The sequence below is a fragment of the Pleurodeles waltl genome, chromosome 2_2 (assembly GCF_031143425.1).
Source record: "Pleurodeles waltl isolate 20211129_DDA chromosome 2_2, aPleWal1.hap1.20221129, whole genome shotgun sequence".
In the NCBI taxonomy this organism is placed as follows: Eukaryota; Metazoa; Chordata; class Amphibia; order Caudata; family Salamandridae; genus Pleurodeles; species Pleurodeles waltl.
Genome location: NC_090439.1, coordinates 542,529,131 through 542,554,471, shown reverse-complemented (window position 1 = coordinate 542,554,471; position 25,341 = coordinate 542,529,131).

Genomic DNA, 25,341 nt, shown 5'->3' with positions numbered 1-25,341 from the left:
TGAGGTACTGGGGATTGGGTCTGGGTGGAGGAAGTTGGAGGGGTGAGGCTGGACACAGGGACGATGGCTGCCATCAGTGCTGAGGCCAGAGTCTGAAATGTTTGCTGTTGGGCTGCCAGGCCAGAATTAATGCCCTCCAGGTATGCATTTGTCTGTTGCAACTGCATCTCTACACCCTGGATGGCATTCAGAATGGTAGACTGCCCAACAGTGAGGAATCTGAGGAGGTCAATGTCCTCCTCACTGAGGGCAGCAGGGCTGACTGGGGCAGGGCCTGAGGTGCCTGGGGCGAAGGAGATGCCCACCCTCCTGGGTGAGCGGCCACGGGGCACATGCTGAGGGGCTGCTGGGAGGGTGGTGCTGGTAGGGGGGGTGGCGGCTGTACCTGTAGATGCAGGGAGCACAGATGGGCCAGGCACCACAAGGGAGCTCCCATCAGAGGAGGGTTGGGTGTCTCTAGTCTCTGCTCCAGTCCCTGCCGTGGAGCTCCCCTCGCCCTCCGTCCCACTGGTGAATTCTGACTCCGTAGTCTCTCTCTCCAGGACCATGTGGGATGCAGCTCCCTCCTGCTCCGGTGGCACAGTTCCTCCGCCTGATGATGCTAATGCACACAAGAACATGGAGACCACAAAAAGGTTGGGGGAAAGAAAGTAGAAAGACATGTTCAGTGCATGCAACACCGCTACCGTTGGCGGACACTACAGACACAGCAGCCCTCTGCACTATGCCATGCACTTAGAGTTGCCTAATTTATCTCAGGGACATGTGGTACATGGCCTATGCCCGATTACTGCACACATGGAAGTCACAGGAGCCTGACAAGGTGTAGATGGCTCTTACTACTGGTGGGGTTGGGGTGCCACTTAGCCTGCCTCACAGAGGGTCCTTGCCTACAAAGCTCGCCTTAGCCTAGGGGAACCCACTGCCCACCTCCCCCACCCAGACACCTCCAATGCGCGCAGAGTCAGATGGATGTGATGGTACTCACCCCCTTGTGAATGCTGTGATGCCCTCAAGAGCCCATCCAGCTCTGGATATGCCACTGCCAGGATCCGGAACATCAGGGGGGTCATGGTGCGACGGGCACCCCTCCCACGTTGGGAGGCCATCCCCAGCTGGGCCTCCGCCGTCTTCTTGCTCCAGCGGCGAATGTCCTCCCATCTTTTACAGCAGTGGGTGCTCCGTCTGTGGTGGACCCCCAGGGACCGGATGTCCTTGGCGATGGCACGCCAAATATCCTTCTTCTGGTGGGCACTGACCTATGGGGATAGTACAGGGAAAAAGGAAAAACTTTAACCATCCGGACCGTCACAGTCATTGTCCCACGTTCCCACCCTTGCCCTGATGCACATACACTCATGGTCGTATCATGGACACCTCATTCCCCCCCTATCTACCATCTACACCACTCCAAACAGGCATTGCCCATACAGCATGCTCACAGTGTACTCACCTGTTTGTCTGGGGGAACCGTAGAGTAGTGTGTACTGAGGGAGGACCCCATCCACTAGTTTCTCCAACTCCTCTGATGTGAAGGCAGGGGCCCTTTCCCCAGACACTTGAGCCATTGTCACTTCCAGACTGAGGTCACAGCAGCACTTGCAGTGTAGGTCCTCTTCTGTCGAAGATCAGGTATCAAGTGAGTGAACAGAGAGAAAATGGCAGTCATGTCCGCGGCGGTGCGTACTGTCACCGCCAGCGTACATCGTCATTGGCTCCTGGGGCCCATAGGGTCCAATGTTAACCAATGCAGGATTGCACCACGATCTTCGACCGCCTACTGCGACGGTGTACAATGCCAGCGCAGTTACCTCATATCCCCTTGTCCCACCTTACAGGTCAGGCAGCCGCCATTTCAGGGGGCCACATGGCATTAATTTTAAATGCGTCACACAGATCTAGGCCTTGCATACACACTAAGACAGGCACATAGCGGATTGACAATTGTGTGCAATAAAGTTGTTTTTTTTGTACCTCAGTGTTGGCTGACCCTCTGATCGCTGTTCTCATCCATAGAGCACGTCCCCTGGGGCAGGTGAGGAGATGGCGGCATCCTCCGGTGTACGGACCGCTGGTGGACCTGTCGACAATGAAAGAGCGACATGTAATAGTCACCTACAGACTTGATCGTGCCACAATGCAGGAACTGTGTGCCCAGTTGGAGCCAGACCTGATGTCAGCTATCTGCCATCCCACACGAATCCCCCCTCAAGTGCAGGTGCTGTCAGTACTCCATTTCCTGGCAAGTGGGTCTTTTCAAACAACAGTGGCCATAGCATCAGAGATGTCCCAGCCTATATTCTCAAACGTGTTGTCCAGAGTGTTGTCTGCCCTGCCACATCGTTTTCCCTCAGGTGGAGGATTTGCCTACAGTGAAAGGTGACTTCTATGCCCTGGGATATATCCCCAACATCATAAGTGCTATTGATGGGACACATGTGGCCTTGGTACCCCCTCGCAGGAGAGGACAGGTGTACAGAAACCGGAAGAGCTACCATTCTATGAATGTGCAGATGGTGTGTTTGGCTGACCAGTACATCTTCCATGTGAACGCCAAGTTTCCTGGCTCAGTGCATTACGCTTACATTCTGAGGAATAGCAGCATCCCTTATGTGATGGGGAAACTCCAGAGGCACCGTGTGTGGCTATTAGGTGAGGACAAGGACCCTATACAGTGCGAATAATTGTCTGGGTCTGGGGTTGTCCCTAAAGGTTAGTGTGTGTCTAACAGTTGTCCCTCGACATTTGCAGGTGACTCTGGCTACCCCAACCTGTCATGGCTACTGACCCCATTGAGGAATCCCAGGAAAAGGGCAGAGGAACGCTACAATGAGGCACATGGGTGAACTAGGAGGGTTATAGAGAGGACCTTCGGCCTCCTGAAGGCCAGGTTCCGGTGCCTCCATATGACAGGTGGTTCCCTTTACTACTCACCAAAGAAGGTGTGCCACATCATCATGGCCTGCTGTATGCTGCACAACTTGGCTTTGCGACAACAGGTGCCTTTTCTGCAGGAGGATGGTCGTGAAGGAGGTGTTGTGGCAGCTGTGGAGCCTGTGGACAGTGAAGAAGAGGAGGCAGAAGAAGAGGACATAGACAACAGAAACACTGTGATCCAACAATACTTCCAGTGAGACACAGGTGAGAAGACATCACTGCCTCCTACATCTGATAAAATTGTTCGACCTCTCATCTGTCTGTCACTTTCACCCAGTGTATGGACCCTAATTTGTCACTTTCCCTTTCTATTTCACAGATGTGGGTCCTACTGTGCGACCTCTGCTATGTTACCTCATGGACTAGCGCTGTGTGACATAGGTATGTTGACATTAGAATGGACATTGCTGTTTCCCGCAGTCATTGCAAATACACATTTGTGAAAGCACAGACTGACTCCAGATTGTTTTGTGGTTCAAGGGTGTTTATTTAAGTGCTAAATAGTGGAGGGGGTTGTAAAATGGTCAGGGGTGATGGTGGAGGAATGTCCATAGCAGAGTCCAGTCTATTTGTCTCACAGGTGCATTGTCCAAAGGGGCATAGGAACTGGAGCTGGGGCAGTTTAAGGATGGACAGGGTGACAAAGTGGGACAGAAGATTGACATTCAGGGTGGTCTCATTTCTTGGCGGGGGTCTTGGCATTGTTCTCTGTCTTTGTCCTGGATCTCAGGGACCGCTTGCGGGGTGGTTCTCCATCTGCAGGGGGTGGGGTGTTGTTGTCGTGGTCCTGTGGCGGTGCCTCCTGTCCACTAGCGCCGGCAGAGGTGGTGGGCAGTTCATTGTCCAGGCTAGTGTCAGGGGCCCCTTGTTGTGCCACAGTGTCCCTCCTGGTGTTCACGAGGTCCTTCAGCACCCCTACAATGGTGCCCAGGGTGGTATTGATGGATTTAAGTTCCTCCCTGAACCCCAAATACTGTTCCTCCTGCGAAAACACAATGCGTGGCAACTCTCTCATCAATGAAAATTATTTACAAATGTTAAACAATACATAATCAAAATTGCAATAGGGTTTTGGAACAGCAAGTTAGACATTAAATCGACCATAGTGTTATCAAAAATGACTTCATCATATACAGAAAATAAAGTTGAACAACAATCGAAAATTACAACAAAATATGTTGAATTTATATTTAATGTTATGATACAGTTGTTGCAGATTAGTGACAAGATTCACTGCCTGAAATTATATTTTGATACAATTATTGCAGAATGGTGAAAAATCCTCTGCCAACACGTGTTTCGTCAGAGAAGTCTCCTTTAAAATCCCAAACGACTTCTTCAGGGCTTTAATTAGACCAATCTCCGGAATTTAGGTTAGTCAACTGTATTTGCAACAGCGGTCATGGTTAATGCGATCTTCGTCCAAAACCAGTAAGGAGAAAAAGTAAATTTGTCTGTTTGATTCAGCTCTAAAGTAAAGACGATGCCGTATGCATGGCCGTGTGAATGGCGTTATCGGTACGGAACAGCCTATGCGAGTGCACATCTACTGTTCCTCCTGCAGCTGCTGGGTCTCCTGAAACTTGGCCAGTATCGTTGCCAACATCTCCTGGGAATGATGGTACGCTCCCATGATGTTGGAGAGGGCCTCGTGGAGAATGGGTTCCCTGGGCCTGTCCCCCTGTCGCACAGCAGACCTCCTAGTTCCCCGGTTTTCCTGGGCCTCTGTCCCCTGAACCGTGTGCCCACTGCCACTGCCCCCAGGTCCCTGTAGTTCTTGGGGTGGTGGGTTAGCCTGGGTTCCCTGCAGTGGTGGACACACTGCTGCTGGACGTGTCCTGGGGACAGAGGTATGGGCCCGCTGGGTGGGTGCTGTGCTGGTGTTTCCTGAGGGGGGAGGCTCTGTGGTGGCCTGTGACTGTGTCAGGGGAACCGACTGTCCCGAGGTCCCAGATGGGCCGGGCTGATCATCTTGATCTAGTTGGACAGAGCTGCTGTCATCACTGTGGGCCTCTTCTGTGGGGGGAGGGGACATGTCTGGAACCTCCTGTCCGGTGACGTAGCGTAGGAGTCCTGCAGGGGTGTAAAGGCATGATTATTGCATCTGTGTATGCCATGGTGTGCAATGGGTGGGTGACCCTGTACCCCAGTGCTTGTATTCTTGTATAGGACCTTGTGTGATAATTGTTTAGGGGTCTGTGTGGGTATGTGTAGTGGACATGCAGTGGTGATGGGTGTCCATGCTTTGTTGTTGCATGCAGGGCTTGGTGTTGGGATGTGTGGTTTGTGATAGTGGGACATATGTGAGGAGTTGGAGTGATGGGGTGAGGGCGAGGGTGGGGGTATGTGATAGCATGTAGGTAGGGCGGGGGATGAAGTAGTGAAAGATTTTACTTACCAGAGTCCATTCCTCCAGCTACTCCTCCGAGGCCCTCAGGATGCAGTATAGCCAAGACCTGCTCCTCCCATGTTGTTAGTTGTGGGGGAGGAGGTGGGGGTCTGCCGCCAGTCCTCTGAACCGCAATGTGGTGTCTTGAGACCACAGAATGCACCTTCCCCCGTAGGTCGTTCCACCTCTTCCTGATGTAATCCCGTGTTCTTGGGTGCTGTCCCACTGCATTGACCCTGTCCACGATTCTGCACCATAGCTCCATCTTCCTAGCTATGGTGGTGTGCTGCACCTGTGATCCGAATAGCTGTGGCTCTACCTGGATGATTTCCTCCACCATGACCCTGAGATCCTCCTCAGAAAACCTGGGGTGTCTTTGAGGTGCCATGGGGTGGTGTGGGTGATGTGTGAGGTGGTGTGTGTTGTGATGTATGGGGTGATGTTTAGGGGTGTGTAGTGTTTTGTGTGTGGATGTTGTGTGAGTGATGGTGTTGTGTGCCTCTGTATGCTGGTGTGGTCTTTGCTTTGCTGTCCCTCTGCTTCTGCCAAATTTTTGGTTGTAAGGGTTTGTGGGTAATGTGGGTGTGTGTTTTATATTGTATTGGGTGTGTGGGAGTGGTGTGTGTATGTGTATCAGGTGTGTGTATTTGGAATTTTCAAATGTGGTAGTGTTTTGTAAATGTGTGTGTATTTTGAGCGCGGCGGTGTGTACCGCCAATGGAATACCGCGGTTGAAAGACCGCCACGTTGATTCGTGGGTCGTGATAGTGTGGGCAATTCATGTTGGCGTGACGGTGGAGGTTTGGTTATTGCCAGTTTATCACTGACCTTTGGTGTGGCAGACTTGTGTGGGTGTCTAGATTTTGGCGGATTCTGAGCTGTGGGTCGTAATAGCTTTAGTGGATTTCCACGGCCGCGGCTGTGGGTTTGGTAGTCTTCTGCACAGCGGTAAGCGATATTTACCGCCAATGTTGTAATGAGGGCCTTTATTAGCATCCCATTGTCTTATCCTGTGAACCCTTGAAAGTTGAAGCTGAGGCACCTTGATAAATAAACAAAATAATCACAGCTGGTGGAGGAGAATAACTTTTTTTGTGGAAGCACACAACATCTGCCCAATCAAAACATGTACACCTGGTTCCTAACATGTGGGCAGAGTCAAAGTCCCTCTCTAGTGATGCTCACATAATTGCCTAGTGACAGCTGTGCTATCAAGCCAGACCACATTTAAGAGAAGTGATGCAATGTTGTGTTGCAGCAGTGTTGCGTCAAAAACTTGCTGTGGAGTACTATTTCTTTGTGACATTGATGTGCTAGATTTATGGAAAGGTGCACCATGTCAAAAGGTTTGAAGGTGCATTAAAACTTTTGACGTATCTTTAGAAAAATAATGCAACGTGGTGTAAAGCAGCTGGTCCCTACATGATGCTAAGCAAATTTGTGTGTCGTAAAGCACTTATTAGTGCTGAAAATCAGCTCTGTGTCACTTACGAATGTGCTGAGAAAAGCGTAAAAAATGCATTTAACAAATCTGAACAGCAGATTAAAACAAATGCACAAAATAGAAAGAACACCATCTAGAAGTCAGGAGGGCAAGAATCCCAAACCCAGCCAAGATGACCAGACTGCAGGCCAGGGGAGGAGGAAGAGGAAGACCAATTTCAGTGAGGATTAGAGCCAAATATTAATAGCGGAGGTATCAAAATATGAACACCTTCTCTTTGTCACCTCCAAATTGCCATTAGGGAAAAAGGAAGCTGTTACAAATGGTTTTTTTGGTTGTCAGTCAGGTTACCCCCTGTCCAAGCAAGGAACCTCACTCTAGTTAGGGTAATGGAGAAACACACTTAGATAACCCCTGCTTACCCCCTTGGTAGCTCGGCACACGCAATCAGGCTTATCTCAGAAGCAATGTGTAAAGTATTTGTACCAACACACACATTAATACAGTGAAAACACTACAAAATGGACACCACACCAGTTTAGAAAAGTAGGCAATATGTATCTAAATCAAACAAGACCAAAACAACAAAAATCCAACATACACAAGTTAAAATATGAATTTTCAAAAGAATAAGAGTCTTACTCCATAGAAAACAATAATTGTTGATTTTGCACAAAGTACCTCGTTAGCCTCAAAAATAAAGCTGCACGTGCAAGCGTGTTTCGGAAAAGGCAGCAATGCATCGATTCCTTCCTTGCAAGGGAGGCCGTGCGTCATTTCTTCTCTCGTTGGGTCGGCAATGTGTCATTTTTCTCCCTCTCAAGAGAGCGATGTGTCAATTTCCAGACGGGGCACCTTCGGATCCGCGCAGAGTCGGGTTGACTTTGACACCAAGGGACGATAAGATGAAAATCCAGTAGCACGGTGATAGAAAACCTCGCTGCATGGGGTTTGCGTCATTATCAGCAGAAGCAAGCGGGTGTTGCGTGTCGTTTCTCCAGCCACAATGCGTCGATCTTCAGTTGCGATGTAGGTGGAGCATCAATTTTAGCCATGATGCCGGTGGTGCGTCGTTTATCAGCCGCATTGCAGATGGTGAGTTGAAAATTTCCCCACACTAGGTTCTGTGCATGGATTTTCAGCTCTTGTCTGCCAACTTCACCTTTCAAAGGCCCGGGGACTAAATAGGGTACCACTTGGCAGGGCAGGAGTCTCAGCACAGAGTCCAGATGTTAGCAGAGGAAGTCTTTGATGCCCCTGAGACTTCAAAACAGGAGGCAAGCTCAGTTCAAGCCCTTGGAGATTCTTCACAAGCAGGGATATACCATAACGTCCAGTCTTTGTCCCCTTTCACGTGTTGAAGCAGCAACTGCAGGATTGCCCAATAAAGCGCAGTCACAGGCAGGGGCAGCACTCATCCTCAGCTTTTCAGCTCTTCTCCTTGGCAGAGGTTCCTCTTGGTTCCAGATGTGATCTATCTTCAGGGGTTTTATGTCCAATACTTATACCCCTTTCTGCCTTTGAAGTAAGCATACTTCAAAGGAAAGTCTCAGTTGTTCACAGGATCCTGCCTTGCCTATGCCAGGCCCCAGACACACACCACGGGGTTGGAGACTGCATTGTGAGAGGGCAGGCACAGCCCACTCAAGTGTAAGTGACCACTCCTCCCTCCACTCTAGCACAGATGGCTCATCAGTATATGCAGGCTACACCCCAGCTCCCTTTGTTCCACTGTCTAGAGGGGATTCACAAACAGCCCAATTGTCAAACTGACCCAGACAGGGAATCCACAAACAGGCAGAGTCACAGAATGGTTTAAGCAACAAAATGCCTACTTTCTAAAAGTGTCATTTTCAAACTAACAATCTAAAAAACAACTACACTAAAAGATGTATTTTTAAATTGTGAATTCAGAGACTCCAAACTCCATTTTTCAATCTGCTCTCAAAGGGAATCTGCAGTTTAAGTTTATTTAAAGGCAGCCTCCATGTGAACCTATGTGAGAGATAGGCCTTGCAACAGTAAAGCCTGAATTTAGCAGTATTTCATTGTTAGGACATGTAACAGCATTCAGTATATGTCTCACCTTTAACATGCACTACACCCTGCCCATGGGGCTACCTAGGGCCTACTTTAGGGGTGCCTTACATGTATGAAAATGGAAGGTTTAGGCCTGGCAAGTGTGTACACTTACTAAGTTGAATTGTCAGTTTAAAACTTCATACACAGACACTGCAGTGGCAGGTCTGAGCCATGTTTACGGGGATACTAATGTGGGTGGCCCAACCAGTGCTTCAGGCCCACTAGTAGCATTTGATTTACAGCCCCTGGGCACCTTTAGTGCACTTTACTAGTAAATCAAATAGGCCAATCATAGATAAGCCAATTACACATACATTTTACATAGGAACATTTGAACTTTAGCATTGGTTAGTAGTGCTAAAGTGCCCAGAATATCAAAAAACAGCAAAAACAGAGTCCAGCACACATCAACAACCTGGGAAGCAGAGGCAAAATGTTAGGGGAGACCACACCAAGGATGCCAAGTCTAACAGAAGCCACTTGGAAATCCGTACTGGACAAAATCAACAGTGTAGGGCAAACAAAGAGGGCAATTCTAGAGTTGGAAAAAAAGGTGGCATGATTATAAGCACAGGACCAAAGAGAAACAGGCCAAGAACCTCAGGGCAGCCATATGGACTTGAGCAGGACCTGATCTCCAGGAGGACTTGGACCCATTGGTGGTGGCACTCATCCCAACAGAGTTGGCGGCAGGACTCGAAGGATAGGATAGTGCTGAGGTTGAGGACCAGGAGCAACTACAGGGTAGGAAAAAAAACAAGGGCCCGTGGGGCATAATAAAATGATTTGTTATGCAAGGCAGCACAACAAGTCACTTTGCTATGCTGCACTGCACTGTGTGCATGTGAAAGGGCAGGAATGTCTCACATATTAATTCATGCATCACATAACTCTGAAATAATTGCGCTTTCACATATGTTTATCACCACCTCTGCCAACTTAACTCATCTATGCATTTTGTATTTGTGCAGTACAAGTTGTCCAATTGATCAAGACACTTGTGGTCTAGTCCACAACATGATAGACGTGGACTACGGATCCCACAAAACAAAGCAAAAAACTGTGACTGGAGCAGCACATCATGCGTGGTTATTGGAAACTGTGCGAATTTGTCAGTGTCAATGGTGGCTCCCTTGCACCATGTAGCAAGTGTGCTTGTCTTCAGCACACCCAGACAAAATCATATTGGAATGGACTATCAAGAACTGTGCTTTGCTAAACTGCTACCTTCTCATCCAAGAGTGTATTCAGGTGCTGAGTTTGGTCCGGATCATCTGAAGAGCCAGGTGTACAGTCATTTGAACTAAACCATTTTGCACCCAGCTGTCCTGATGTGTTGGATGAGGAAGCGCTGTGACCGGAGGAGGGGCAGGAGCCCTTTAATTTTGTAAATCGCGCTCCCGCCGTCGCGGGAAGCGCTGTGACTAGAGGAGGGGCAGGAGCCCTTTAATTTTGTAAATCGCGCTCCCGCCGTCGCGGGAAGCGCTGTGACTGGAGGAGGGGCAGGAGCCCTTTAAATCTGTACCGCGCTCCCGCCGTCGCGGGAAGCGATGTGACCGGAGGAGGGGCAGGAGCCCTTTAATTTTGTAAATCGCGCTCCCGCCGTCGCGGGAAGCGCTGTGACTGGAGGAGGGGCAGGAGCCCTTTAATTTTGTAAATCGCGCTCCCGCCGTCGCAGGAAGCACTGTGACTGGAGGAGGGGCAGGAGCCCTTTAAATCTGTACCGCGCTCCCGCCGTCGCGGGAAGCGCTGTGACCGGAGGAGGGGCAGGAGCCCTTTAATTTTGTAAATCGCGCTCCTGCCGTCGCGGGAAGCGCTGTGACCGGAGGAGGGGCAGGAGCCCTTTAATTTTGTAAATCGCGCTCCCGCCGTCGCGGGAAGCGCTGTGACTGGAGGAGGGGCAGGAGCCCTTTAAATCTGTACCGCGCTCCCGCCGTCGCGGGAAGCGCTGTGACCGGAGGAGGGGCAGGAGCCCTTTAATTTTGTAAATCGCGCTCCCGCCGTCGCGGGAAGCGCTGTGACTGGAGGAGGGGCAGGAGCCCTTTAATTTTGTAAATCGCGCTCCCACCGTCGCGGGAAGCGCTGTGACTGGAGGAGGGGCAGGAGCCCTTTAAATCTGTACCACGCTCCCGCCGTCGCGGGAAGCGCTGTGACCAGAGGAGGGGCAGGAGCCCTTTAATTTTGTAAATCGCGCTCCCGCCGTCGCGGGAAGCGCTGTGACTGGAGGAGGGGCAGGAGCCCTTTAATTTTGTAAATCGCGCTCCCGCCGTCGCGGGAAGCGCTGTGACTGGAGGAGGGGCAGGAGCCCTTTAAATCTGTACTGCGCTCCCGCTGCGCGGGCCCGTCCTTCGCCCGTCCATCAACCGGAAGAGGCCGGGCTGGGCCCCCCCCCTAACGTCTACTTCTTCTGCCTGCGGAATCTCCATCGGGGTGCTGTTTCAGATACTGTGTGAGTTTGTTACCAAATATGGGGAAAAGAAAGTCTAATGTTCAGAAGGGGGAAGCCGGGTCCAGCTCCCTTCAGTCCTCCATTACTAGTTATTTATCTTCTGTGATGGGGGCCATTGAATCCGAACTTGAACATGTAGAAGAAAGGATTGGGGCTGTCCAAAGTACTGTTCAACACCCCCCCTTGGAACCTACCATCCATATTTCCACTTTTCCAAGGACTGGTCCTTCATCACTGATCTCGCCTCTGAATACCAGCCAGTTGTGCGCCGATATACTCCCCACTACCGACCAAATTAATTCTTCTCTCCTTTTAGCGATTCCTCCTCCTGAAAGCTCTTGCTCTCAGGCCGATTCTCCCCCTTTGAAGAAGAGGAGAGCCGGGAAAAAGCTCAAAAATACAAAAAAGGCCCTGGGCTCCAATAAGAATCTACCTACCTCCCTGGCCCATAGTGACCAACCCCCAATCCCCCTGGTCTCCTTCCCCGAATGCCCTCCGAGTAAGGATGCTCCTGAAGATCTTTCTAGTTTTATTGACTTGACACTCAAATCCTTTTGCGCAACTCTTGAGGCAAAAATTTCCACCTTGATCGCTAGGAAGCTCGATTGCTTTTGTAACGATGTGACCAGGTTTTTATCTAGTTTTTTAAAACCAGGTCCTTTATGCACGGGAATACTTCATAGCCCCGAACCAGCACATCAGTCTACTCCTCCCCCTACTTTGGTACCCCAAGGAGTAAGTAATTTTTTGCCTGATCCACGAACCGTCTCTGGTCAAGGTCCTTTCGCTGACAACCCTGCATCAGGGCCGATAAGGGAAGTTTATTCCTCTAGAACGCATGACAAAGATCCTACTAAACTTACTAACCATGCAGACTTTTTACATTTACCACCTGCCTGCAACCCGTACGTTCTGGTTCTCTCAAATGTTCCTCCTCTGGAGTGCTCCAAACAAGAAGATACCCACTCCCTAATTAGAAAAGCTGGTCACTGGTTGAACTTCAATTTCAAATCCAATTGTTTCCACAATGATAAGATTCTCATGGCCCGAAGAGTGAGGAGGGTAGGACACTCCAAAGTATTGGAGGAGGGAGACTATGTTGTTTTAAATTTTGCTAATCCTCGTTCAGTAGACAATTTTTTGACCAATTTGGACTACTGTAAAATGTCAACTAACAGGATTCAAATACATCCCCTGTATCATTTTTACGACCCTGTGCTCCTACCAAACCGCATTGTCACTAATTCTAGTATTCGCAGACCAGATTTTGAAAGGCTTCATTTACAGGTAAATGTACCCTCTAGCAACCGGTTCTCGACTCTCAGTCACCTTGACGTGAACGATTGACTATCGGTGACCCACCCCTGTTCTTCTAAAAAGGAGAGACCAAAGGCTGGGAATGTCCACGCTGAATGTATCTGGGACACAGGAAAGCCTGATTTGGACCTGAAAGCTCCTATAAATACTAAAGTTCTAATGTCATGTCCTGTGTCTAGACCATTAACTCTGCTTAGCTGGAACATAGCAGGGCTGCGATCTAAATCTGACAATTCGGACTGGAAGAGCTTCATTTCCTCCTACGATATAATCTGTCTACAGGAGACCTGGTCCAAAGATACGTTCCTCCTGAACGGTTTCACCTCTTTGTGTCAGCCGGCATTAACCTCCCAGATGGGGAGAGCTAGTGGCGGCCTCTTAGTTCTCGTTTCCGTACATCTCCCGCTTTTAAAAGTGTCTTTAATACGAAATTTCCTAGCTATCGTGAAGGAAAGTTTCAATTCTATTAAGGACACGGAGGCGAGGATTATGCAGATCTTTCTTCACTTTTAATTAAACAGCAAGTTCAAAGTAAAACAAAACATGAACAAAAAAACTACAAGTTCCATGAGCCCGCCGCCATGGTAACGAGTATCCAATGAGGTGCGCTCCTTCACGTTGGTATAAGTATCCCGAAATGCGTCACACTTCCTCGACTTCACTGCGGAAGGAATCCTGGTAGAGTCAATTGGTCGTAGTCTCGGAACCTACCAAAAAAGGTATAATTAGATGCAAATCCGATAAAACATAGATACATACTGACTGCAATAAAGTCATGAACCTTAAAATACCACTAAATAGAATGTGATCACATCTGAATCAAGTACAACATGATGTATTTAGAACATGATCAAAAGGACAACAAATAAATGTACAAACTCAAGTATACTACCTTGTTACGGAGGTAGATGTAATCGGGAGGGGACATACCAGCGTAGAGTATGTGGGTGGGATAATCCTCGCCTCCGTGTCCTTAATAGAATTGAAACTTTCCTTCACGATAGCTAGGAAATTTCGTATTCTATCACAGGACCGGAGGCGAGGATTATGCAAGTTTAAAGCTTACTCACCACAAGTGCGGCTGCTTCATGAATTGGTTTAAAGTAAAACTTTTTAAAAGTAGACTCTGAAGACCAATCAGCAGCATGCATGATGTCCTCCAATCTGCCCCCCACCTGTATGGCTTTGGAAGCCATAGCTCCCCGAGTAGAATGGGCGCCAAAAACTTGAACATCTATTCCTGCCTCAGAGAGAATCCATCGAATCCATCTGGCAATGGAAGGGGAAGAAACCGCCTTAAACGGTTTCCTTATAGAAATCAATAACTGCTCGACTCCTGGAGGTCTACAAGAACTGGTTACTTCCTCATAGACTTTGAGACATCGAACCACACATAGCTTCGGGGAATCAGGAAAAGCGGGATAGGATACCGACCTGGTATTAGACTTTGTCCTCCTTGCAATAGTAAACGTGACTCCCTCTGGAGTAAAGATACGAGCGGAAATATCCAATGCTCTGACATCGGACACTCGCTTACAGGAAATGAGGCAGAGAAGCACGGCCAATTTGGCTGACAATTCCTTTAGTGACAAATATTGGTTGTCCCGCCAAGAGGACAAGAGAGTAAGAACTAAGTTCACGTCCCAGAGTTCCGAATATCTGGGCTGCGGAGGTCTGGAGAGTCTAATACCCTTAAGAAGTTTACAAATCCAGGGATGCTCCCCGACCGGGAGATTGTTAAGGGGCGGGTGGCCCGCCGAGATGGCCGAACGAAAAGAATTGATAGTGCGATACGCTAAGCCAGAGTCCCCTAATTCTGCAAGGAAATTGATGATGTCGGTAATACTGGCCCCCATGGGATCGCAGTGTTTGCCCACACACCAGCGAGACCATCTATTCCATGCAGATCTATATCGTTTGCATGTACCCGGGGCCCAGGCCTGTGCGATGAAGTCATTAGCCTCCTGCGAAAGTCGGTTGTCTTGCCAACGATGCCGGAAATTTTCCATGCTATGAGGGAAAGATGACCTTGAAGGACCAGAGGGTGATAGGAACCCAACGGATCCAGGAGTATTGAGGGAAAATGCGGGAGGCGAAGAGGACACTCGCACGAGAGTTCCAACAGGGTCGGGAACCACGGCTGTGACCTCCACCAGGGGGTTATCAGAACCACCGTCGCCTCTTGGCGGCGAACCTGAGCCGCAACCCGCGGGATGAGGAGAAATGGGGGAAAAGCATAACCCTGAAGGGTATCCCAATGCTGGAGAAACGCATCTACTGCCGCCGCTCCCGGATCCGGTCGCCAGCTGAAGTATAGGGGAAGTTGAGCGTTCCAACGAGACGCAAAGAGATCCACTGAACAGGGACCCCAGCGATCCATGATCGGCTGAAAGACCGAGCGATGTAGTCGCCAATCGCTGGGATCCTGGAGAAACCGAGAATTCCAGTCTGCCCCCACATTCTGGACTCCCGGAAGATACTCTGCTGTGACTGAGATTTGGTGTTGAAGGCAAAAATGCCAAAGATTCATCGCCAGTTCCGCTAGGGCTCTTGATCTTGTTCCCCCTAAGCGATTTATGTAATGTACCGCCGATACGTTGTCCATCCGTAGTAGAACAACACATGAGATTTTGTCTCTCGTGAGAGATTTGATCGCAAAAGATCCCGCCAGGAGTTCCAGGCAGTTGATATGCATGGTTAGTTCCTGCGGGGTCCAGCGTCCCCCGAACGATATGTTTCCGCAACGAGCCCCCCATCCCTGGCGACTGGCGTCTGATTCGATCACCAGATCCGGGGCTGCACCAAAAATGGCTCTGCCATTCCATGCCTCCATGTGGTCCAGCCACCAAAACAACTCCGTCCTTGCCTCTGGAGACAGGGAGATCAATTCGGAGTACGTGACCCCTCGGCGAAGGTGAAACGCTTTCAAGCGTTGCAGGGCTCTGTAGTGTAGGGGACCCGGAAAAATGGCCTGAATCGAGGAGGAAAGCAGGCCGATCACCCTGGCTAATTGACGTAACGAAATGTGGTCTCGTTGAAGGACTTTCCTCAGTTCCTTCTTTATCTTGGAGATCTTCGGCGTCGGGAGACTGAGAGACGCCGATCGGGAATCCACTAGAAACCCTAGAAAGACTAACGATTGAGTCGGAGTAAGTTGCGACTTCTGTTGGTTGATCACGAAACCAAGGTCCTGGAAAAGCGCAATAGTTGTGTTCAGATTGAACATCAACTGAGACTTGGACTGGTCCATCAAAAGGAGGTCGTCCAGATAAATTATGAGGCGTATGCCTAGCAATCTCAGTTTTCCGACTATTGGTTTGAGAAGTTTTGTGAAGCACCAAGGTGCCGATGACAGGCCGAAGGGGAGTGTGGTGAATTCGAACATCTGGCCGTTCCATATGAATTGCAGGAATCTGCGATGGGGCGGAAAAATGGGGACTGTGAGGTATGCGTCTTTGAGATCCAGACGAACCATCCAGTCTCCTTGTAAGAGGAGGTCGCGGAGCATGTGAATACCCTCCATCTTGAAATGTCTGTAAACCACCCATTCGTTGAATGCCCGAAGGTTGATAACGGGGCGAAACCCCTTGTCCTTCTTCTCCACCAAAAAGATGTTGCTCACGAAACCTGTGGGGTGAAAGGAAGTGAAGGAAATGGCTCCCTTGTGGAGAAGGGCCTGAACCTCTAATTCTATGAGGTCTGAGTTTTCTGCCGAAAATACGATGGGCGGAGGCAGTCTCTCCTGAAGTGGGGTACCCAGAACTCTATCTGAAAACCTGAGACAGTTTGGAGAACCCATGCGTCGGAGGTAATGCGCCTCCAATTGTCCTTGAAAAACCTCAATCTCCCTCCAAAATTTTTTGGGGAAAAAGGGATAAGCCTCACCAGAGGGACCTCCAGGGGCGTTAGATGCTCCTCGCGTATTTCTGGACCCTCTGCCTCTTCCCCTGCCTCTGTTGGGGAAGAAAGTTCCTTGTCTGCCGTCCCTCCAACCGTTGTTCCTGAAGGAACTGGGGCCTCGCTGGAAAGGACGGCCGGAAGAGCGACCCCTGCCTCGCCCGGCCCCGCCAAAAACCTTGTTGGGGAAGATCTTTTTAATGGAAGATTGTGCTTTATCCAAAGCCGAAAACGTAGCCACAAACTTCCCCAATTCTTTGACAAAAGGGTCGCCAAATAAATTGCCTTGGGCAACAGCCCCTGCCTCCGAGTTAGATAGTTCCCCCAATTTGGGGTCGATTTTGATTAATAAAGACCTGCGTCTTTCTGCAGAGATGGCACAGTTCGCGTTGCCCAGGAGACAAACAGCTCTCTGAGCCCATCCTGCGACGATGTCCGTCTGAAGGGGAGTGTTTGCTTGCCTGGCACGCTCCGCCAATTGAACAATCTGTGTGAGGGGACCAAGGACATCAAGAAGTTTATCTTGACATGCTCGCCAGGAGCGGTCAATCCCTTTTTTGGGATCCCTGGTATACTTTGCAAAAAACGTACACATTTTAGGGTCAATATCAGGTGTACAAGCGACCTTATCCGATAAAGACGGGCGTGGGCACTCCGCCCGTAGCCGGGCCCGCACCTCCTTGTCCAGAGGTTGCCTAATTTTGCTGGCGACATACTCAGCCACCTTGTGGTCTGGGCGCCACTCCGAGGAACGTGGATGGTAGATACCCTCCGGTTCAAACATATCGGAGTCAGAATCAGCGCGATCCGAAGGATCTGGTAAGGTAGCCCCAGGGCGCCAAGGGCGACCTGAGTCGTCATCCAAAGATGATGAGTCCTCATCTGAACCTCCCATGAAGCCTTTGGGGGATTCCAAATCAGGGTTCCATAGGTGGTGAAGCTTGTCACCAGTCACCCATTACCCCGGGCAAACAGCCCTCCCGGGAGGGTAAGCGCGTATGCGTGCGCGCACTCTTGGGATGGGAAAAAAAACTCGCCCTCCTCCAGGTGCCCCGCGTCGCGCTTGCGCAGTTTCCTGGGAGCCGAAAGGGTAGAGGAATCACCCTCCGCTCCCGTCACACCAAACATGCCCGTACCTCTGGACACCTGTTCAGTAAGTTTAGCTACACTATCCCTAAGAGGGGCCAAAGCGTGGGAAATAGCCTGTGAAAACAAAGTGTCCACCCCGGGGGGGAGGGTACGGCGAGAGGAACCCTCACCTGGGGACATGTTGGGAAAAGGCTCATGTTCTTGAGAGGAGTGCATAATGAGGACTGGACAGAGTGTACACCCAACAAAAAATATGATATATAGGGTAAAATCCCTACCCACTCTGTCACTGTAAGTGCAAGAAAAATAATATCTTCCCTAATGGGGTAAACCTTACCCAAATGGGTGTCACGGGTAGGGACAAAACTGTACCGACGGTACAAACGTGTAATTGAGGGCCAAAAACCCTTAATTGAGAAAAAAGAAAACAAACGCGAGGCGCGAGCGCCGAGCGCTGAGAGCTACATGCTCTCCGAGAGAAAAACAGCGTGCGCGCGCCCTCTAGTGGGCCCGACGTGTATTTAAACACGCCGGAGGGAGAAAAACAAAAGAAACGCTCGAGCGGAACGTTCATTCCGGCGAACGAAGACAGAAAATGCAATTTAGCAGAGACGCGCCAAAGCAAACAGAAAACCCCCGAACCGGAGGCAGAAAGGCACTTATCTGGCTCACAGCAGTGAAGAAAGAGGAAGTGTGACGCATTTCGGGATACTTATACCAACGTGAAGGAGCGCACCTCATTGGATACTCGTTACCATGGCGGCGGGCTCATGGAACTTGTAGTTTTTTTGTTCATGTTTTGTTTTACTTTGAACTTGCTGTTTAATTAAAAGTGAAGAAAGATCTGCATAATCCTCGCCTCCGGTCCTGTGATAGAATCTGGTCTTCCCTTTATTTTATGGTTGTCCTAGTCTCTATGTGTGGCCAAAAGGATATCCTTATTTTAAACTTTTATAACAATATCCCTCGGGGCCTCCTTATGGGTCATTTGGAAGAGGTAACGGATTTTATAGATTCTTCACATGCTTTGCAGAATAGTGACCTAATTATTATATGGGTGGGCGATTTCAACACTCCTCTGTGCAGCAAAGAACACATGGACCTGTGTGCCTTTCCTGCTGAGGGCAGAGAGTCAGTATTTCATTTTAACCATACATCTGAAGGAGATGCCTTAAACCTTTTTACTTGTAAATTTGACTTGGTCCATGTTACCGAGAAATTGGCCCCTGACGCCTGCAATATACCAACCTTTACAGGGAATTTGAGGGGGAGTATTATCGATTTCATACATATTTTTACGTAATTCAAGAATTCAAGATTACGCCCCACTGTGCGAGTGATCATAACCCCCTTAGTATTATATTGGACCTAAAAATTATTCAGGCACCCAATAATAAAAGCTTGAGCGCTGCTACTGTTTATAATCCAAACTGTGGCATACGTTTAAAATGGGACAAAATAGATCCAAAACTTTTTAACCAGGAAATTGTAAGAAGTAGGTCGGACTCGATTCAGATGTGTCTCTCCCAGCAGTTAGATTCTGACCGCATAGTGCGTGAATTTGAATTTTTAAGCACTGACATTTCACGCGCCTTGGCGGTGGACAGGCCTGCGAAGGGGCCGGCGGCCCACAGATGGTTCGACTCCACGTGTTCATCTGCCCACAAAAAACTCAAAGATGCACTTAAAGCAGTTCCTCTCTCCCGTCAATTAGTTAAAATAGCCAGAGTTGATTATGAGGCTGCCATTGACAAACGGAAATCAGAAATTAGGTCCAGGGCCTGGGGCGATCTTCTGGCTGCATCTGAGCAGAAGGACACTTCTAAATTTTGGAAAGTGATTAATCACTCATACTTTTCTGGTCACCACTCTTTGGCCGATGACTGTCTTATTACTGAGGATGTCTGGTTAACTCATTTTAGGAAAGTCTTCTGTTCAGGAACCTATGAGAATTCGCATGTAAATCCTTCTGCACTTTTCAATTCAGATTCCAAAACTAAGGCCCCAAACATTATTTTTGACCTCCACGAGGTCAAAAATGCTATTAATAGATCAAGGCAGGGAAAAGCTCCCGGCCCCGATGGGGTTCCCGCTGATCTTTTTAAATCAGAAATTGATCTTTGGGGTCCGCTAGTTACAAATGTTTTGAATAGTGTGGTAAACAGTAACGTGCCCCTTTCATGGAAATCGGCCATTATTGTTCCTATCTTTAAAAAAGGTAATAGACAAGATCCTTCCTGTTACAGACCAATCTCTCTTATTGATTCGACGGCAAAGATTTTAGGTAGTGTGATCTTGTCCCGGTTAGAAGACTGGGTGTCTGAGGCCCAGATTTTATCCCCTATTCAATTTGGTTTTAGACCTGGTGTAGGCACAGTTGAGCAAGTTTTAAACTTGCAGCTGATACTCAGCAAATATGTGACAGTCAAAAAAGAGTCTATTCACATGGCTTTCATTGATCTAACCAGCGCCTTTGATATGGTTAATAGGTCAAAGTTATGGCAAATTTTGGAAGCCTTAGGCTGTGATCCGCCTCTATTGGAGCTTATTAAACGCCTACACACAGACCTAACAATTTCTGTTCAGGTCGGCTCACATGGGCAGAGAACCTCCCCCATCCCGTCAACTAGGGGCGTAAGGCAGGGATGTATCTTAGCCCCTTTTCTCTTTCTGATTTATATAAATGGGCTCTATGATTCACTTTTAAAACATGCAAAGGACATACCGAAGATGGGTCAGAGACACCTTCCAGTTTTACTATACGCTGACGATGCAGTTTTAATTGCCCGTACTGCAAACGGTTTACAGGGACTACTGGATGTATTTTACGATTTTATGCTGAATCTGGATCTGAAAGTAAATTACCCAAAGACTTTTGTTATGACTTGTGGCCCACGCAATACAAAGTCTAAACTATTTTCTATGGGAGGGCACACTCTTAATAAGGTCAAAGAATTTTGTTATCTAGGCATGTACATGAGTTCTTCTTTGTCCTGGAAGACACACATTAATTTTAAGCTCCAACAGTTGATAAGGAACAATGAAGCAATTTTTCGCTTTTCAAATAAACTAGGTCACAGACCCCCTGCTCAGTTGAAAACTCTTTATAATTCCAAATGCACTGCATCAGTCCTTTATGGGGCAGGCGTCTGGGGCTATAATAAAATACCGTCTCTTCAGAGTGTAGAAAATAAATTCCTGCGCAGATTATTGTTGGTTCCAAAATGCACCGCAAACATAATCTGCCATGAAGAACTGGGTCAGTGCTTTTTGGAGGACAGGGTCTTTATGGCTCCCCTACTGCTGTGGATCAAATGTTGGTCAAACCCTATGGCAAGTTTGGTCCAAGACTGTATCACTGATTGTCTTCAATTGGAATACTCAAATAGGATTCCCTGGCTTATGTTTCTGCAAAACTCCTTTGAGAACCTAGGGCTTAGATATATGTTTGATGATCCCCATCTATTAACCACAAACTCTAGGTCTGTTTTGAAGTCTACTTATTCCAAGCACATATCAGAGCTGAGATTTTATAGTTCCCTGAAATTGAAATCTTTTGATTCTTATTCTCGGATTGTGACTGTTCCATGCCTTGAACCCTATTTGTCTTGGTTTTCAAGTTTTAAAATAATTTCCTTTTTAACACTTTTTAGACTTAATCTAATTCATTTTAAGGTAGCTTTCCCTGAACCATGTTTCTGGAAAAAGGATTTACCGCTTTGTCCCTGTGACTCCAAATCAACCCAGAGCACTTTGCATTTTTTTCTTTTTTGCCCTTTATATGCTGCACCTAGAGGGGCCTTTATTTTACCCACGTTACGTCTTTTTAGACCTATTCATTATAAGGAAGCCCTGCTATACCTTCAGAGATTGCCTAATATCCAAATTTGTCACCATGTATTAGACTTTGTCACAGCTTCTTTACGCATTAGGAAAAGGCCTACTCCTTTTTAAATATTTTATGTACGTATAGTATATCTTTTTAACGCTAACATTTGTACTTTTCTGACTTTGTGATTTTTAATCATGTCTAGTATATTTATCTATGTATGTCAAGGGGTTTCAGATTGGATGTTCATCTGGTGCTTCCAGTAATGGTTTTAAAGTTTTATTTTACTATTTATAGATTGGGAAATGTGTCTTGGTTTGTACTTTTATGGCAATTGCCGAATAAAGTTATTTGACTGACTGACTGTTGGATGAGGTTGTTACAGGTGCTGGCTGCCATGTGTGAGACCACCCTATACCCTGTTTTGCTCATATGGAGTTTGGGGATGGGAGTTAATGCAAGTGATGCATAACAGAGGTCCATGATCATTTGTTGGGAACATAAATGGTATGTGTGTGAGATGGGTCCGTGTAGTGTAGTGCCTTGCAGGTGTGGTGGAGCAGATTGAACTGGCATGGTCTCTGAATGGGGCACATTATTGTATCTCAAGGAGGCACAGGTTGAAGTGTGTGCCGCAAAGTTAGGCTGAGTAATACTCATGCACTGCTGTGTATGATAGTTTAACACTTGTGTTGTAGCTGTGCAGAGATGCTGTGGTAGACGGAATTGGTCTACTATAGTGTATGTGTAATAAGGACCTGGGTATGGTGTCACAGGTGGCAGTAGGAAAAAGAAGAAGAGACGTCTTACTAAGCAACATATGTGAAAGCAGGTGGATGCAAAACAGGGATTTGTGAAGTGTCCAGGTGATGTAGGTATCCTGGAAGATGGCAAGATTTCTAGGATGGTTAGAGGATGAAGGGTTTGGGCCTAGTTGTCTGGGCAACCACGTTATGTACATGTTGTTGATTATCCTCACTAACATCTAGTGAGGTTCATTATGACCCATTTGCAAATGTTGATGGTGTTTGTGTCTTCTGAGAGTCATTATGATATGGGTGTCATCATTTTGTGAGATTAAGTACAGTGTCTGGATCTGAATGATGATTGCCTGAGGGGTCATGTACATGTACAACTGAGTGTGTCTGAGTAAAGAGATTAGTTGCACTCTGCAGATGAGTATCTCGGGTCCAGAATCAATGGACTGACCTTGAGATGTTGTATATTTTCAATTTGGATGTTTATAATCCCCTTCAGAGATAGGGGTTACTGTCTACTTTGATGTACTCTGGAGATGAATGTGTGTGCCAGGAAACTACTGCATATCAAAATTAAATTGAAGTATTGTATATACCTGTCCGTACCTATTCCTGAAGTGTAGGAAGTATGCTGGGTGTGGAGACTTACATGGATGTGTAACACATATGACCCCTATGCAACATAATTTTTTAACAATTGCAAGACAGATAGTACTGAAAGGAAGATTTATGTGGTATGCTGTGTGCAAGGCGGAGTGCAGGATAATTATTTAAACATAACAAAATAACATGACTTTCACACTGCTGTGGTATTAACTCATGGCTAGAGGGAATGCGGGCACCCTGGTGACATGTTCTAATGGTCTCAGAAGAGGGGTTAAAAACCTAATGTAACATCAGTGTAGGCACTAACCACAGAAATCCGGTTCTATGTCAGTGGTTCCAAACCTGTGGTCTCCTCATAGAGCTTGCGACTGCTTAGAAAATTAAATAATATTAACAGATCAGGTCCGCAGCTTTTAGTAACGACTCACTGGGGGGGTCCCCGGATTCGAATAATGATTTAGTGGGGTCCCTGGGTTCCAGTAATAATAAAATAGTGGTCCACAGAAGTCAAAATGTTTTGGGAACCACTGCTCTATGTAAAAAGTGTCCATTACTTGCACTCAATTCTTCATGCAAGGCAGGCCAGCAAGCTGCAAAGCTGTGTTGCGTTGTGTGCCATTAAACTAATGGTACCCCTTGTTCATACAGAGCTAGTCTGAGCAGTGTTAAGTTTCGGCCATGTGTAAGGAAACAATGGTCTAATATGGGTTAAACTACTTCTTGTAACATATGTGCAGCAGATCCATGTGTATTTGACAACTGAAACAAATCAGTATGAAAGTCAGTAAAAAAAACTTATGTGTACATATGTAATGGATAAATATTGACCTATTCCCATCCCTTTCCAGAGGAACAAATAACTCCTCCTGTAGAGCAGCCTGTTCTTGATGACCAACCTGTTGAGGACACCATCCTGCCCCCATGGATGATAACCCTTTCCGGCAACTCCTGGACTCTGTTGAATCTACTCCTCCTGTCTTGCCAAGTGAGGATAATGTTTCAGGGTCTCCAGAGAACCCGCCATCTACAGGACATGCCCCATCTAGCTGTGCAATCCCAGCTGAGGACTTCGAAGACTCCCAAGTTGATTCTCAACAGCGAGTGGTAGGAGTCCAGCAGAGAGTGACTAATGAGGTGTGGGCAGGGATGGAGACCATAGCAGAAACCCTATAAGTAGTCCGCAGGTGTCTGAGTCCTAATAAGGATATGGCTAAGGCTACTACAGATACCTACACTTGGCTCAATTTGATTTATGAGTCCCAATGTGACACTGCCGGTGTCATGAGGCAGTGGGAACAATACCAGCCCTCTACTTCTGACACCAGTAAAGTTGCCACGCAGCTGGGGGCCATCTGTAACATTATGGAATCTTTGGAGCGCAGGTTGGACTCCTATATAACAACAATGGGTGACTTCAATAGCAACATCATTGCTTTGTTGGCAAACCACCAGACCTTTGTCAGGGATTTTCAGGCTACCTCATTGGCACTGATGTCCCTTGGGGACAGGGGAGCCACATCTTTATCCCTCAATGGCTATGAGCCTCAGATGCTTCCCATTTAAACACCATCCCAAGTAGGGGAGGCTCAACACCCATCAGAGGATGAACATGTGGACTTTACCATTTTTTGGCAGTGATCTGCCTGATGACATTTGTCAGTGCCTTCAAGCCAGTTTCATAGTGGTCCTGTGCTTGACATCATGCCACCTCTTTTGTCACCCAGGGCTGTACTCTTTGTTTGGGCACCTGTTCATTTTACTCTGGACTTTGAAACATTCATACCTTCCCTAATGGTAATGTGTGCCTCCTTAATTAAATTCTCCTCACCTCTACATGTAACATGGCATGTCTCCTAAATGGATTCTGTCTGAGCATCCTTTGCTTTAAATCAGTGTTGGAGTCATTGTCCCAAACGCTGCAAAAATGCTTGTGCTGACCAACCCACATTTAAAAATAAGTTCACTCCTGTAAACCAGAGTGTTGTACGCGTGTTGCAGAAAGGACTACCTATAACATGGTGGATGTGTATTAACAAAACCCACTTCTTAGCATCTCAAGGGGAGCGAGCTTAAATCACTATCGCCTGCTCTCTTTCTATATGCACCGACATCAAGTACATCCGCTGCAATGGCATTATGCGGAATGTCTTGTCTCCCAATGGTATGTCATGGTGTGACAATAAGCTTCAGTTACTTGACTGGCACACATTGAAAAGTCCTTACCAAACACAGAAATGCCTATCCTGCTAAAAATACGGCCTGTAACGCATGTGAGCCAAAAACATTGCTTCGCTCATCAACATATTTTTAGGTCAGTGATCATGACAACGCGATCAAACACATATGATAACCACAATGTTCAGTCTGAAGAGCTCCTAAAAAACATAAATTATCATGATCGCACTGATAATATGCAGCTACTGATGCCCAGTCTCCTTCTGAGTTTGCATCTTACCTGTGCCACACAAGGATGTACAAGGTTAATACAATATCTTGGATAACAGTATGCATGAAATACAAGGTATTATTTTTGGGGTTCTGTGC